The sequence below is a fragment of the Armigeres subalbatus genome, chromosome 1, assembly GCF_024139115.2.
Source record: "Armigeres subalbatus isolate Guangzhou_Male chromosome 1, GZ_Asu_2, whole genome shotgun sequence".
In the NCBI taxonomy this organism is placed as follows: Eukaryota; Metazoa; Arthropoda; class Insecta; order Diptera; family Culicidae; genus Armigeres; species Armigeres subalbatus.
Window position 1 is genome coordinate 267,614,126 of NC_085139.1, and position 12,896 is coordinate 267,627,021.

Below are 12,896 nucleotides of genomic sequence, written 5' to 3' on the forward strand. Positions count from 1 at the left end.
AAAAGTGGATGAGAAGTGAGATGTGCGAAGTGAGAAGTGAGAAATAGGAAGGGAGAAATGATAAGTAAGAAAACGGTAGCGAGAAGTGAAATGTGAGATTTGGGAAGTGTGAGGTAAGGAATAATATGCGAGTAGTGAGAAGTAAAAGGTGAGCACCATATTTGAAACAGGTCGACAGACCTTTGGTTACGCGTGTAGATCAAAAGGCCTTACTTCAGGAATTTCTTGGATGGCCAAGAAGTTAATCTTCAAACACATTGTATTCTATGTAACACAAGGAGCATGCACCATATTTGAAACAGGTCGATAGACCTTTGGTTACGCGTGAAAACAGCGAAAACCCGTTTTTTTTAAATTAAAAGTCGTTTTTTACGCGGTTTTCGGGATTCACGCATTTTTTTACGCGGATGTTTTCAAAAGTTTTTTTTTACGCGCTTCTTGAAAAAAGGTTCGGAAACACGTGAAAACCACAAAAGAACGATTTTTAGAGTCGTTTTTTACGCTGTTTTTGGGATTTACGCGGTTTTTTTTACGCGGAACGTATCCCCCGCGTTAAAACCGGCTCCAGTGTACAAAAAAAAACTCAAATTTATCCACCGGTGGTGATGATGCCTTTCTCGATTCAATATGTTAAATTCGAATTAATGTTGTAAATGCAGTGCTTATTGCCTACATTTCGGCGGTAAAAAGATTTGGTGCAATTCTAGCACGTTGCTTAAAAATTACTTTCCGTGGGTTACCCTGGGTTGCGCTACGGCTAAAATGATTAATGATCCAATGTACATTTTTGTTTTTGTTGACTAAAAAATAAAAATATAGTCTAAACTGCTTGATTTATTAAAAAACAAAAACAATAGTGTCCAACTAGGAAATTTGCTCCGTCGAATGAAACCAGTTGCACTCTAATCTGTCAAGTCCTTCTATATGAAACGCGTTTAACAAAAAAAAATTATGGGCTACACACATACACACTTTTGGAGTGAAATTATAGCCTTCTGGTACAACTTTGTTGTACGAGAAAGGCAAAAACTAAATACTGAAAACTAAAAACAAAAAAATAAAATATTTAAAAACTGAAAAATCAAAAAATGGAAAAATTAAAGGATTAAGAAATTGAAAAATCGAAAAATTAAAAAATTAAAAAAATAATAAATTAATTTTCATAATTGAAACAGATTTTAAATTATTTTTCGATTATCTACTCCCTCATACTTTGAGTTGAAATGACCGATAAAGCCGATAAAACAATCATAATAAATTAAAAAATTTAAGAAATTTAAAAATTAAAAAAAAACTAAAAAAAAATAAAAAATAAAAAAATTAAAAATCAAAAAAATAAAGAAAAAATTAAAAAAATTAAATGCATAAAAAAATTAAAAAAATTAAAAATTAAAAATTAAAAACTAAAAAATTAAATGATTTGTTTATCGGTAATTTCTACTCAAAGTATGAGGGAGTAGATAATCGAAAAATAATTGAAAATCATAAGATTGAAAGGGTGAAAGTGAGAAAGGAGCTTGATCACACTGTTGTGAAGGGGCTTAAGCGCATACCTGATTCTAAAGTGGACAACGTTCAAATTCTTATTGCCACTTCAGCTCTAAAAACTGCACTTCAACTCTACTATTTCACACGGATTGCTAGCTTACTTACTAACTGTCTAATCAATTGACCACTTTTTCCGTAGCTCATTTTGTGATCCACCCATTTCATTTATTTAGTTTAACACCATCTTTGCAGCACACCATCTTAGCACCATCTATTGAACAGCACACAATCGAAGCGTGAATCTTCTTGCCTAATGCCCTGGTTAGTGGTATGGAAACCACCGTGCCAAGACAGGCAGCATTTCAAAACTAAAAAAAATAAACAGCCAAAAATAAAAAAATTAAAAATAAAAAAAATAAAAAAAATGAAAATTTTAAAAATTAAAAACTTAAAAAATGAAAAAAATAAAAAAATAAAAAATAAAAAATAAAAAAAATAAAAATTAGAGATTTAAAAAATTGAAAACTTGACTAAAGAAAAAAATAAAAAATATTAAAATTTTTAAAATAAACGAATTAAAAATTTAAAAAAAAATTAAAAAATTTAAAAATTTAAAATAGAAATATTGAAAAATAAAAAAAATAAAAAAAATTAAAATTAAAAAATTTGAAACTAAAAAAATTAAAATTAAAATGTTATCAAATAAAAATTTAAAATTAAAAAATTATATTAAATTGAAAAATTAAAAAATTAAAAAATTTAAAAATTTTAAAAATTTAAAAATTCAAAAATTTTAAGATTTAAAAATTTAATAAATTTAAAAAATTCAAAATAGAAATATTCAAAAATAAAAAAATAAAAAATTTGAAAACTAAAAATTAAAAAAAAACAAAAAAAGCATCAAAATTCAAAAATTGAAAAAATTAAAATTTTAAAATTCAAAGATCAAAAAAATAAATTAAAAATAAATAAATTAAAAATTAAAAAAATTAAAATTGAAAAAATAAAAAATAGAAAAAACAAAAAATTAACAAAATAAAAATTCAAAAATTGAATAAAGAAATATAAAGAAATAAGAGAAACAAAAATTTCAAAAATTGAAAGGTTTCAGAATTGATCTCTCGAAAACAGAAAAATTTAAAAAAATACATATTAAAATATAAAAAAAAAATAGGAATTGAAAAATAATAACATTAAAAAACGACAAATTGAAGCATTTTAAGAATTTAAAATTAAAATTAAAATAATAAGTATCAAAATTTCAAAACGTTAATTTTTTTTAAATTTTGAATTCTAAACATTAAAAAAAAATTAAAATTTTGTACATATAACTAAAAATATCTGAATTCTGGTGTAATCTCCAACATCTCTATGGATGCTGACATGATATGCAATACAAAATAATAATTATGAATGCAACTATCATTAACGGTAGGTGGATAGATTCAATGTTTCCGTTTTGTTATGGATCGATGCCTTCCGGCAAAACAGTACGAATCAACAGCCATCGCTGGCTGTGTTTATTTGTATACAACATCGTGCCTGATCCGTTTGAGGAAGTGACCTCATACCCATAGCATCCGCGCTTGATTGCTATGCCGCAGACGGTGACGAGATTTGATTCCACAATCATCAGCCGGTTTGAGTCATGAGGTGTTCGAAGGCAGCTTGAGAAGAAGGCGTTGAGTGTGTTGCGCGAAACATAGCAGATCGAATAGTTATAAATGTTTTGGATTTGCTCATTTGGGCAGTGCTAATGCCGATCAATCAAATCCATCGGAACAAAACAAGTGGGAAGCCTCTGATGACTCCCAGCTGAGTAATTAATTCGGAGTCGTTCAATCTAGGGCTCCATAGTGTTTTTGCCAGATAGCTAATGGCGCACCCATGTCCGAAAATATCCCAATTTGGAACTATGGGCGAGTGTTACGGGTTTTGTGAAAATACTTTTCAGTATTTCTTTAATCGTTTAATTCGGAAAATTTTCGAGATTTGGTTTCGTGTCTTCATGACAATTTTGAGAAATAAAAAAAAGTCTTTCTTTTATAATCGAATAATTTGATTTTTTTTAAATATTTTGTTATTCGGATCGGATCCAATACTCGACGACTGTTTCCCATAAAAAAAGCCTTTTACTTATCTCTCGCTCTTTACATGTCAATGCTGTGATTTCAACAACGCTTAGAGATTCGGGAATTCTGATATCCGGAAATTTGGAAATTCTGATCAAAATCTACTTATCAGGGAAAACATTTCTATTGGTACAAATTCTCTGAAAAAAGCTCTGGGTGACACAGTGTCCAAGATAATGTGATATTTCGTGCACGGCATCTTCAAGGACTTTGTCCATTGACAATATTCGCACAGCAAAACCGACCACCGACCGTCGTCGTATTGACCGTAATCAACGCGGCATCATAATCGTTATATTTTATGGCAGCCACGCAACGGCTTCTTCGATTTGTCTTGGCGTCGCGTCATTTTGATTGTGGTGCGGCTGCATTCGGTTTGTTTGTGTTGTCGAACTGACCGCCACACTTACCACATTTTTGCCATGTACAGAATGCGGTGGAGGTGAGTCAAAAAGACAATCGAGCTGCACGCTTTTACGACCTATTTGACCGCACGACTAGCAAGCTAGAAAGAGTGTGTGTACTTTGTTTTGAGGGTCTTGTGCGGGGTCTTGTTGCTTTTTCAGTCAGAATCCGGGCGACATGTACGCACAAAGCTAAGGAAGATGTGATTGGAATATTTATAACCGGATGGCTATAAAATGAGGATGAGCCTTCGCGAAGGTGTTGAGATCATCGCTTGCTTTGGTTTGTTGATTTAGAAAGCCGTGGTAATGTTTCGGTTCATTGAATTTTAAATATTCATGCTTGTTGTTTTATTTTTATTTTTTATTGGATAGAATACTCGTTACAAATAACTCATTTGTTTAGGTCAAATAAACGTTCTCCACTCAACAGATAAAAAAGCTTTATAAAGAACGCTTCCTTCCGGTTGTGGTTCACCTTAACCGTAACCGATAAGCTCATAAATAATGTTCATATGCCTATGTTTTTTTTATTATTCTATTTCAACAGAAAAAAATGAACTAAAACATTTGATTTAAATGTATACATCACATAAAAAATTTAAAACAAATCTATCAAGAAACTTAACATTTAGAATTAGATAAAGCAAAACATAAAAAAATAAAAAATGCGATTGGGCTGACGAAGATTAAATTTGGTTGTAAAATATCATTATTTTGTGACAATTTTTCTCATGATTATTCTTTGTTTATTAGAGTATGAAGAAATTTAATAGACAAAAACACTTGACTTCTGATAATAGAAAAACACCAGTCATATCCTTCAGTAGCCATCACGTTGCAGATACTCAGTTATCGATTTTGTTTTCAACCTAAACTACATTACTTTATTACCGGCCGTTTATGCTGCCGCTCAAAACATTCGCAGTACGCATTTGAAAAGCCGCGTCAACGCAAAACCGCTAACCCGACTATCTGCTTAGTGTTCTGTTTGTGCGCAGCATATCTACGCACCTTACACATTTTTTCACTATGTATGTAATTAGTTTCAATGAATGAGAATATGCTTTAAGAGTGACGGCGGGCAATTCTCACCATGCAGTCTGCATTGCGCGGGTTCTCTGATGCTCGCCCAGGCCGGTGTCAGTTAGCGTCATGTTGGGCTGTCTTGTTTGCCTTCACGCTAAGAAACAATTCGAGCGCGTAGCATTGACCGTGATTTTCATATACGCAGTAGTGATAAACGATCGATGGGTACCCGATTACATACAGAAGCGAATCGAAATGAGTGAAAGTCTCAGAAAAAGGGGATCTGACTGTATGCGACAATTGGCGAGGCATCATGTTACTGTGCATTGTTCTCAAAGTTCTGTGCAAAGTTATCCTAAATCGGATGCATGAGAACATAGGCACGACGGCAGAATTCCGTGTCGGTAGATCATGTATTGACCATTTTGTCACGATCCGTATCGTCCGAGAGCAGGTCAAAGAATTCCAAGCGTAACTTTTTTTTGGTACTCATTTGCTTCGAAAAGGATTTCAGTTGTCTGAACCACGATTAAAAGCTGGTCCAATAAATCACGACGGGTACATGTAGATGCGATAATGTAAAGTTGAAGATGAGAGGAATCCTTCAAATAAAATTAAGCCAATCTATTACTGTATAAGTTCGGGAAATAACGTGAATTCGATGCGTTGTTCTCCGGAGATGTTTGATGTTACTGAAATCAAGGAAAGTTCGTGCGACTCGGATTCTCGGAGTCTTACATCCGGAATTTGACTCGTGAGGACCGACGATACAGACAAATGCGACGATACAGACGTCATTTTCACTTTTATGATATTTATTCTAACTTACTGTGTATCGTGTGTGGTGTGGGATGTTATAGTTTAGCTGGCCAGCGTTGCATTGGAGGGCTTCTGCGTGTTTGTTATACAAAACGTGCTACGACCAAGATGGCTGCGGAATGGCATGGATTCCTTCGGTTGCTGCTCCCGAAATTCCGAAAAATACACTGGACACTTGAATAACCTCTGGAGAGCACGATGCTTCTTGCCAAGCAATAATGGGTGCTATGGTAGCTCATTTTTTGATCCACCCATTTAATTTATTTAGTTTACATCTAAAGTTTACATCGGTCGAGGCCGCATCTCTCCATCCTCGAATGCGTCCCACGGTCGTCAAGTCGTTTTGCACCTGGTCTGCCTACCTTGCTCGCTGTGCTCCACGCCGTCTGGTTCCTTCCGGATCGCAAGCGAACACCATCTTTGCAGGATTGCTTTCCGGCATTCTAGCAACATCATACCCTTCCGGCTTTAGATACCTTCTGGATGCTGGGTTCGCCGTTACGCTGGACGAGCTCGTGGTTCACCCTTCGCCGCCACACACCGTCTTCTTGCACACCGTCAGAGATGGTCCTAAGCAACCGTCTCTTGAATACTCCTAGTGCTTGCAAGTCCTCCTCGAGCATTGTCCATGTTTCATGTCTGTAGTGGACTACCGGTCTTATCAGCGTCTTGCACATGCCACATTTGGTGCGGTGGTGAGTCTTTTTTGACCGCAGTTTCTTCTGGAGCCCGTAGTAGGCCCGACTTCCACAGATCATGCGATTTCGTATTTCACGACTAACATTGTTATCATCCGTTAGCAAGGATCCAAAGTAGACGAATTTCTCGATCACCTCGAAGGTATCCCCGTCTATCGTAACACTGCTTCCCAGGCGGGCCTGTCGCGCTCGGTTCCGCCCACAAGCATGTACTTTGACGCATTCACCACCAGTACTTTTATTGCTTCACGTTTCACGCGGGTGTAAAGTTCTGCCATCTTTGCAAATGTTCGGCCGACAATGTCCATGCCATCCGCGAAGTAAATAAATTGACTGGACCGCATGACACCTTCTAGCGCAATGTTGAACAACGGGCATGAAAGCCCATCACTTTGTCTTAGCCCCCTGCGCGATTCGAACGAACTGGAGTGTTCGCCCGATCGTTGCTTTGATCAGTCTGGTAAGCTTCCCAAGGAAGCTGTTTTCGTGCATAATTTTCCATAGCTCTACGCGGTCTGTACTGTCGTTTGCCGCCTTGAAATCAATGAACAGATGGTGCGTTGGGACCTGGTGTTCATGGCAGTTTTGAAGGATTTGCCGTACAGTAAAGATCAGGACCGTTGCCGAGCGGTAGTCAACGCAGCCGGCTTGACAGTAATCAGAGTCAATGTTAGCGCCACGATATGTCCTGGCGTCGATAATGTCGGAAAAGTGCCGTCCATCAATCAGAACGTGGTCGATTTGTGATTCTATCTGCAGTGGTGATCTCCAAGTGTACCGATACGGGAGGCTGTGTTAGAAGTAGGTGCTGCGAATTCCATATTCTTGGAGGCGCGAAATCAATTAATCGTAGGCCGTTTTCGTTCATCAGCCGGTGAGTGCTGAACTTTCCAATAGTCGGTCTAAACTCCTCCTCCTCATGACCAACTTGAGCGTTCAAATCACCTATGATGATTTTGAGGTCGTGGCTTGGGTAGTTGTCGTACTCACGTTCGAACGTAGAATGCGTCCTTATCATCATCAGTGCTACCGGAGTGTGGGTTGTGGACGTTGATTATGCTTAAGTTGAAGAACCGGCCCTTGATCCTCAACCTGCACATTCTTTCATTGATCGGCCACCACCCGATCACGTGCCTTTGCATATCGCCCATCACTATGAAAGCTGTTCCCAGCTCGTGTGTGTTTCCACAGCTCTGGTAGATGGTATGATCACCTCTAAACGTTCGCACCATTGATCCCTTCCAATAAACCTCCTGCAGCGCTACGATGCCGAATCCACGGTCCTTGAGCACATCAGCGCGTATGCGTGTGCTCCCGATGAAGTTGAGAGATTTGCAGTTCCACAAACCGAGCTTCCAGTCGCTAGTCCCTTTTCGTCGCAGTGGTCTTCGCCGATGGTTTCGGCCCGTACTCTCTTGTTGCCTATTCGTTGCGTAAGATTTTTGTTTAAGAGCCTGACACCAAACCCCCTAAATTTCCGGTGGACCATGGTGCACAGTTTCACTTAGAGTCCCTCGCTGCTACTCGGACGATGATCAGTCGCCCTTAACATGGAGAACAGACGCTCGATCAGATTTTCACCCGCCGGAGAGGAGCAAATCCCCTCTTCCCTGTCAGCATACGACCATAGTTTCCACCGGGGTTGGTTATCCGATCTTCTACAAGGTTGCTCGTATCCTGGCCAGCGCCACGAGGTGGTAGGGATAAAAGTTGCTGGGTAAGAGGCTAAGGATCGCGAAATGGGGTCTATTTTATTCTATCAGGTACGCGAAGTATCAGTGTATTTGCCGTGCCGTGTTTATCCTCATATCTTCTTTGCAATTCAACGAGAGTGTGTGTTTTTCTCGTTTCAGACAGCAGAACGATCGCGCGGTCTGCCGAAATATTGTGTTCTGCATTGGGCGAGTTAATCCAAGTTAAATTAATCCAGATAAATTATCCTTTGTAACTAAAACGATATCCTATCCCAAGACAATCGTGGAGATGCAGAAGTATACTCGGTCTCTAGAAGCAACGAGAGTCGGACTAACAATCCTTCCATTCCTATATGACCGTGAGGACGTGGCCGGCGCCGTTATTGAATTTAAATATTTGAGCTCCCGAAACGTGTACATTGAGAATGGGTAGCTAATCCCAAGCCCCATTCATTGTGCGCTCTGTATAATTTCGCAAGTTCAATCAATCACGGAGTAGCACTTACGAATTGTGCGGTCATAATGCTCATGCTCACATTTATCGCAATCTTTTAATCTAGAAAACGGAGTTCCACAGGGAGCCGTATTCTCGGTGTCCTTATTCTTGCTTGTGATGAACACACCACTAAATAAAATTCCCAAAAACGGTAAAATATTACTTTACGCCGATGATATTGTCATCATTTCTTTTGGAAAAAGGGTCGGTTTTGCTAGAAATAGGCTACAAAAAGCCATAAACGCTGTAGACGACTGGGCTAGTGACATCGGACTAGAACTATCACCCACGAAGTCAACAACGATGCATTGCTGCAAAATGAAACGCCACAAAAAATGGCACTTGGAGGGAGCTAATCTTTTACTGGGCAATATGTTCTTCTTCTTCTTAATGGCATTACATCCCCACACTGGGACAGAGCCGCCTCACAGCTTAGTGTTCATTAAGCACTTCCACAGTTATTAACTGCAAGGTTTCTAAGCCAAGTTACCATTTTTGCATTCGTATATCATGAGGCTAACACGATGATACTTCTATGCCCAGGGAAGTCGAGACAATTTCCAATCCGAAAATTGTCTAGACCGGCACCGGGAGTCGAACCCAGCCACCCTCAGCATGGTCTTGCTTTGTAGCCGCGCGTCTTACCGCTAGGCTAAGGAGGGCCCCTGTGGGCAATATGTATACCACTTCAAAAAGTGAAGACTACAAAAATTCTTGGAATCCACTTCGACCGAAAATGCTCTTTTAACCAACACGTCAAAAAAATTTAAGGAAGACTGTCTATCTCGTCTGAACCTACTAAAAGCAATCTCCAATAGAGCAGATCGTAAAACCCTACTGTACATAGGTGAAGCAACAATTGTTTCCAAGCTTCTCTATGGAGCAGAGGTTATGAGAAAGAGATAACTTCATAAACCTTTCGCCCATCTATAACCAAATCATTCGAATGGCCTCCTGAGCCTTCCGAACGACACCCATACTCATAATGCTCGTTGAATCAGGATACCTACCTTTCCAGCATCGTGTAACAACTTCGCTTATTAAAAAAGCGTGCTCTATTCTGTAAAAATGCCCATAGGTAAACAACCTTATTTGGAAAAACAGCTAACACAGCATGTTACATATCCAGGAGGCGCGTAACATAACACATTAGACATCTATCTCGTACAAACCATTGCCAAATAATACACAACGTTGTTCATGAAATCATAACAAAAGTGATTCAACGAAAGAAAATAAGTGTCCTCAAGATATTTCTATAGAATAGTTATCTCCTAAAGTGAATTATAATCGAATCTTTGAATTAGATACGCTACGGCAGCCTACAGAACAAAACCCACGCTGTGAATTCACATTTATTCTAAGGTACACCGGGGCAAGTTGAAATGCGGGGTAAGTTGAAACAGAAGCTGTAATTCAGAAAGGAAATGACCGAATGTTCTGATAATTTTTTTTTCAACAAACTACTCGCATAAACGCATCTTCTGACTGCCATTCCCGAAAGATTGCAGCTTTCAAAAGCAATCCCTGCCATTGTTTATTTTTCGCCTTTTGCAAAATCCAAACCAACTATTTGACGTGCCAATGAAACAGGTCTCAAAACGATGTTTGGAAGAGTTTTTTCATCAAATTTTCACGGGAGGTAATCATTCAATGTTGAATAAGCGTAATGATTATGAAAAATCGATGAAAGACCCGTTTTAATTTTTGTATTTTGGTTGTTTGATATTGCTCTGCATGTTCAACTCATCGGGGCAAATAGAAATGCGTGGTGCGGGGCAAGTTGAAACAACGATTCAAAACGTCACCCTCGCAATTAAGAGTATTTTTTTTCCCCAGAATTCAACATAGTCCGTAAATACATTCGAAAAACATAAATGAGCATGAGCATGAGCATGATTGACCGCCCACGGTTGCTACTCCGTTATTGCCAGGTCAGCTGTAATTACACAGAGAACCAACAGATAATGTTTGGGATTGACATCATCCTCAATGTGTAAAAACTGGTGACCCAAAATTGAGCAATACCAGCGCCGGCCGTGTCCGAATGCAGGTCAATTAAGGAATGGGTAGGAAAATGTTGACGTGATACTCGCTTTGATGGAAGCCGACGAGTCATCTGCACTTCCACGAGAAATCACTGGGATGTTGGATATATGGGGGAGGTAGTGTAGCACGGTTCGTTTTGGTAAACGGTATGCCGGTGTATCGTGTAGTTTTATAGAAGCCCTATTTGAGCAAATTTATTTAAAACTTTATTTAAACGGCGCAGAACTTTCTATTCACTTTGTCCTGAAACTAATACTAATAAATCAATATAATTTACCTTTCTGCGTACTGAAACATTGAGAGAATAGTATCAATTAGGCCTATGACCTACACTACATTACTTTTAAGGTAGATTTGCTTCTTGAGGGAATGTCAGACAGTCTGCTTAACTGGCACACTGATCTTCCTGACTCTTTAGGGTAAGCTTGTCTAAAAGAAATAGGAATACAACAAGGATCTCCGTCCGCGTTCAACCCTAAAAACACCACACTGCCGAAAACTGCGAATCAACCTTACCTGAAAAGGAAACTGAGCAAAGATGCGCCCGACTTGCGGTTAGCGGCAGCACAGATTTCTATAGAATCTATTGCTTAACCCTCAAAGGAATCAAAGGATTGCAAAACTTCCCTACAATAACATAGTTTCATGATACTGTGGATGTCGCGCTGATTGCTTCCAAAGTCAATGAAAAAAATTAAATCGCAGGGGGTTACATTTGCCGTTTCCCTATAGTAATAAAGTAATCACGTTTGTGGATAATCAAAAGTTAATGTTAAAGAACAACAACAAATTAATCCTTGTCTTATTTTCCTCACACCTAGTCTACACCTACCGTCTGAAAAAGCTTAGCTCCTGAAAAGTGTTTCTCCTAGATACCATAATATAGCTTACTCACCAAATCGCCTATAATTCCTGCATTAATCTGTGGAGATAAGCAGCTACAAACGCGCTTTTCGTTGCTGTCATTCTGAAGAAACATTTTACAACGAATGAGGCACTAAAATTTTCAGCAAAAAAAAACACTCAAGCATCCGGAATTTTACCCGGGATCACTTTTTTCAGTACTTCCAAATACCACCATGAAATAAACCACCGAAAATTAAATTTCTACAAAAATAACTGAAAGTTTTGAAAATTGTTGGACATCAAAAATACGGAGCGATTTTTTTTCGCGTCAAGTTGTTCGCGTGGCACACTTCGATCCCTATATACATTCGAAAAACATAAATTTGTAAAAACATGCAACCTTCCTGCAATCTCCTAGAATGAAAAGGGGTCATGTTTAAACTGCAGTTTTGAGATTCTTAATCTTCTGAGCACTGACTCTCAGAAAATAAAACATAGAGTATGTAAACATTTCGTTAACTCCACCTTTTACTTCCCCAGCTGCCTATTTCTCCAATCGAAGAGTTTATGAGAGATATGATGGCTGGCATTTATGAAGAAGCCACAACCTAATTAATCAACTGCGCAATATACAAGTGAACAAAATAATGAAGCATCCTGAATAGTAATCCGAGTGGTCACCAGTAGGAGAAAATCAATTTGATAAATTTACATAAATTTTATCTAGAACAAAGCCTACTATTTTATCAGTTTTTCTTAAACAGGAGACAATTTTAAGCTAATTTCTGAAAGTAAATCGAAATCGTCAAAAACTTACATGGGACTCTTATGCGAATCCGCGCAGTATTATAGTCCCCTTAATAACATCGTGCTTATTGAGTCTCACTGAGTACATACATTTTGTTATTAATACGGAAAAGTTAGCTTACGTTTGAATATAACGCAGTGTTTCAACTTGCCCCGATTCGCAGGGCAAGTTGAAACGATGCATGTAAAAAAATAATTTAAATATAAAAACTCAAAGGTGCAGCCCAATCGGGTTGTACGCAAAGGTGACGTAGGACTACGTAGCTATTCGAAATTGATAGTATTTGCCATAATAATTTGTGTCGTTTTATTAACATTGAGCAAACTGCTCGGAGGCCAACTGAATCAAGAAGTCGAATAGTTGTTCCCAGTTGGATGGACTTTGAGTCTCTAACCGTGGAATTAATATGACTCATTGGCCGCTGAAGCCACTC